Source organism: Carica papaya, chromosome 9, assembly GCF_054855325.1.
Source record: "Carica papaya isolate Zhongbai chromosome 9, ASM5485532v1, whole genome shotgun sequence".
Classification (NCBI taxonomy): Eukaryota; Viridiplantae; Streptophyta; class Magnoliopsida; order Brassicales; family Caricaceae; genus Carica; species Carica papaya.
The window spans coordinates 29,189,763-29,195,032 of record NC_142317.1 but is presented as its reverse complement, the minus strand read 5'-3'; positions in this window follow the sequence as shown (position 1 = coordinate 29,195,032).

Sequence of the window (5,270 nt, the reverse complement as noted above, 5' to 3'; positions counted from 1 at the left end):
CCCGGCACCACCAAAGTATGATCCGGTGCCCCAGCCATAGTACCACCCGGCATAGCCATACAATCTAGTGCCCCCATTGTATCAGCAAGTACACAGCAGGGGCCTTCAGTCTATCCTCAGCATGGCATAGTCCCTCTTCTACGGGACCTAGTTTCTCCCATAATTAACCCAAACTCCATAGAAAGGTACAAGAGATTAAACTCATCTATTTTTATAGGGGGATCCTATTTTGAAGATGCTGAGTACGGGTTAGAAGAGATAGAGAAGGCCTTCAAGACCCTGGGAGTGACTCCCAAACAGAAAGTCACCCTGGTTACCTACATGCTAGTGGGAGAAGCAAGCTGCTGGTGGGAATTTAAACAGACCACCATACCTGTTCCAGTTACTTGGGAAGTTCCTAGCGTTTTTTTGTACAAAATACCTTCTAGAGCATCTCTGACATCTGAAGGAGATGGAGTTTGTACAGTTGGTCCAGGGGAACATGATTGTGTTAGAATATGCTCGCAAGTTTCTAGAGTTGGGCTGATATTCCCCCAAGACATAGTTGGATGAAGGTAGGAAGGCTACAAGGTTCGAGTGGGGTCTCCGTCTAGAGATCAAATAGCATTTATTTATGTTGGAGCTCAGGACTTATTCGATCGTCCTGGCCAAGGCACAGCTAGTGAAGAAAAGCTTATGCACCCTTTCTTAAACAGTAGGGAACCTCAAACCCTCAGCTCCACCCCACATACCAGCACCTACTACGCCTATTCAACAGAACAAGAGGCCCAGGTCGGTGATCAAGGCTCCCCCTCAGGCTTCAGTAGTAGGACGTGGTAAGATCTATCAACATTGTGGCATGGATCATGGGGACCGACCCTGCTATCGCCTCAACAACACCTGTCGCATATGTGGTAGTGTCCAGTATTATGCGAGGGAGTGCCTAAGAAAGCAGAGTCAAGACAGATCTCCTATTCAGGGCAGAGCTTACAATCTCATCCAATAGGATGCAGAAGCCAACCCGGACGTAGTACAGGGTATGTACACTATCTGTAACTATCTTGCTCATGTTTTGATTGATACTGGTGCATTTCATTCATTTGATTCACCTATTTTTGTATCAAAATTTAATGCACTACCTGATAAACTTGATTCTCTGTTATTTGTGTCTACTGCTGGGAGTATGACACTATTGGGAGAAGTTGTCTACAGGGCCTGTGTTATAGACGTAGCAGATAGAAAATTGAGTTTGGACCTAATAGAATTAGACACGGGAGACTTTGATGTAATTTTAGGAATGAATTGGCTAGCGGCATATCACGCCACCGTAGATTATTTTAGAAAGAAAGTTGTATTCAATCCTCTTAATGAGGAGTCATTTACAAATTAATAAAATCATTTAGTATTTATTCCTTCATGGAAAATTTTCTTATTCGTCGAGTACTTTAACCTTGCTGTTTTCTCTAACTAGGCAAATAAAAGAAAAAGATTTGTATTCAAGAGATTCTGGTAGTCCGAAACTTTTCAAATGTATTTCCGGATGAACTACCCAGATTGCTAGTGGACAGGGAAGTCGAATTCACCATAGACCTTTAGCCAGGCACCCAGCTTATTTCGGTTGGTCTTTACCACATGAGCTGTATTGAGATGGAGGAACTGAGGAAACATATCACTGAATTGCAGGACAGTGGTTTTATCCGACATAGTGTGTCCCCTTGGGGTGCTGGAGTCATCTTTGCCAAAAAGAGAGATGGGATGTTGAGGTTATGTATTGATTACAGATGGTTGAATAGAGTCACAATCAAGAACAAGTATCCCCTCCCCAGGATTAATGACCTCTTCGATAAATTGTAGGGTGCACAGATCTTCTCCAAAATAGACCTGCGTTCAGGTTAACATCAGCTAAAAATCAGGACAAAAGACATTCCCAAAACAGCATTTCGAACCAGGTACGGACACTATGAGTTTTGGTCATGCCATTTGGACTAACCAACGCCCCATCCATCTTCATGGGCTTGATGAACAGGGTCTTCAAACAATTGGATCAGTTTGTTATTGTGCTCATTGATAACATCCTGGTTTATTCAAAGAGCAGAGAGGAACATGCTCACTATCTAGCTCAAGTTTTGCAGGTTCTTAGAGAAAAAAAGTTGTATGCAAGGTTGAGTAAGTGTGAGTTTTGGCTTGAGCAGACCACCTTCCTAGGACACATCATATCGAAGGATGGAGTGTCAGTGAATCCTGAAAAGGTTGAAATAGTGCTCGGTTGGAAAAAATAGACATCAATTAAGGAGATCCGTAGCTTTTTGGAGATAGAGGGTTATTACCGCAGGTTTGTGGAAGGGTTTTCTAGTCTAACTGCTCCCCTGACTCGGCTCACAAAGAAGAATGTCAAGTTTGAGCATAATGAGGACTGTGAAAGAAGTTTTTTATAGCTAAAGAAATGGTTGACTACTGCACCTGTGTTGGCCTTGCCAAGTGGATCGGGGGATATATAGTTTATAGTGATGCCTCCTATCTAGGCCTGGGTTGTGTTTTGATACAGCATGGGAAGGTCATAGCCTATGGGTCCAGACAATTGAAGAGTCATGAGAAAAACTATCCCACCCATGACTTAGAGCTTGCCGCAATCATACACGCCTTGAAAACTTAGCGCCATTATTTGTATGAATAGACTTTTCATATCTATACCGATCACAAGAGTTTTAAACACATATTTACTCAAAAGGATCTCAACATGCGTCAAAGAAGGTGGATAGAACTTCTTAAGGACTATAATTGTGACATCTTGTATCACCCGGGTAAGGACAACGTGATAGCCGATGCACTCAACAGAAAAAGTGCAGGTACATTAGCCTATTTGATGGTTTCAGAATGCAGGCAGATTGGGACCACACAACAGGTACGGCTTCAGGACTTGAGGAGAGTCACATGTTTGGGTCTCCAGACCGTTCAGCCTAAGTTAATCCAGATAATAAGAGAAGCTCAGTCCGCTGATTCCACCTTAGTAGCCCTCAAGAGAAATGTAGAACAGGGAGTTAGCTTAGAATTTCGAATCTCTGCCGATTGGTTACTCAGATTTTAGGACAGGGTGTGTGTTCCGAGTGATAATGAGTTAAAAATAGACATCATGATAGAGACCCACAGCTCAAAGTTTGTCATGCATCCCAAAAGTACTAAAATGTACCAAAGTATGCGACCCTGATTTTGGTGGAACATGATGAAAAGAGATATAGCTGACTTTGTTTCTAAGTGTTTGGTATGTCAGCAGGTCAAGGCAAAGCATCAACGCCCAAGCGGGCTACTTCAGCCATTACTGATCCCGGAATGGAAGTGGGAAAATATCATCATGGACTTCGTGACAAGATTACCTAAGACACACTTAGGACATGATGCCATCTGGGTAATTGTTGACTGGCTTACCAAGTCTTCCCACTTCTTGGCCATCAGGATGACCGATTCCTTGAACAAGTTGGCAAGAATGTATATATGGGAAATAGTCAGATTACATGGCGTATCAGTGACTGTAGTGTCTGACAGGTACCCCAGGTTCACTTCTCATTTTTGGTATAGCTTTCAGGCCGCCATGGGAACTAAACTGTCCCTTAGTACTGCATTCCACCCTCAGACCGATGGACAGTAAGAAAGGACAATCCGTACACTTTAGGATATGTTTCGAGCTTGTGTCCTTAACTCTGGGGGTAATTGAGATGACCATGTACCCTTGATAGAATTCGCCTACAACAACAGCTACCAAACGAGTATTGGCATGGCTCCGTATGAGGTGTTTTATGGGCACCTATGCAGATCGCCGATTTTTTGGGAAGAAGTGGGCGATAGAAAACTGTACGGCCTAGATCTGGTTGAGGAGACTACATCCAAAATAATTAAGATTAGGAAGAACATTCAGACGACTTAGAGCAGATAAAAGAGTTATACGGACACCTGGAGGAGAGATTTGGAATTTGAGAAAGGCGATTGGGTGTTCCTTAAGGTCACTCCTTTCAATAGAATCAGTAGGTTCGGCAAGAGGGAGAAATTGAACCCCTAATTTATTGGACCATTTGAAGTCTTAGATAGGATTGGTACCGCTGTCTACAGACTAGCACTGCCTTCAGAAATTTCCAAGATCCATAATCTGTTTCATGTGTCCATGCTACGCAAGTACAACTCAGACCCCTATCATGTCTTGGCCCATGAGTCTTTTTCGCTCCAAGAGGATCTGTCCTACGAGGAAGTACCGGTTGACATTGTGGATCAAAAGAGTAGATTACTCCGTAACAAAATTTTTTTTTTTGTAAAGGTCATATGGCAGAACCACACACTGAGGGAGGCTATATGGGAACTAGAATCAGACTTTAAAGTCCAATATCCCCAGCTGTTTGATTGAGAGTGAGAGACAAATTTGAGGGACCAAATTTCTTTAAGGGGAGAGAGTTGTAACACCCACAATTTTTTTTTAATTAAACAAAGGATAAATATACTTTTTATTAATTTATTTTATTTTATTGTATTTTATTTGGGGTAAAAAATGAAATAAAATTGATGGATGATTAAATTGAAAACAATTTTGGGGAAAAGGGGGAAAATTTTGGGTTGTGGGGGTATTTTTGAAAGAAAATAGGGGCAAAAATGTAATTTTAGGAAGTTTTGCCACGTCAGACGCCTGGTCAGCAGCCCTGACCAACTAGGACACGCCAAGTGGTAGAGACGCTGACGCAGGAGGCCACGTGGGCGATCAACGCGTGCGCAATCGAACAACTAAGGTCTATTCCCACGCACACTGACGGCCTGGATGCGCTCCTTCTCAAACGCAATCGAACGGTCAGATTCAAACACGATCAGATGGCCCAGAGTGAATCGCGATGGACGGCTCATATTGGATCGCGATGAACGGTCCAGATTCACTCTCTATTTAATCGCGATTGGACGGTCCAGATCAAACACGGTGGACGGTCCAGATAAAAAATGAATGGATATAAATAACCCCCATCCGCACCAAACCCTAACCCTAGCTGCCAGAACCCCTTGCTGGAGAAGACGACCCAGCCACCGAGGAGCCGACCGCCGCAACCCACCGCCACACCGGAACCTTTCCCGACTGTCAAAAAAGGTAAAAAATTCTCCTTTTGCACGGAATTCAATTTTAAGCTCACCCATGGCCAAATCAGAGCAAAAAGACAGGCCAATTGGCCGGAAAACATCGGCGAAGATCGGCACCGCTGCCGCAGAAAATTTCACAAAACACCTCCGATGAGGCCCTTCCCGATTCCCATTTTGCGTAATTTTTC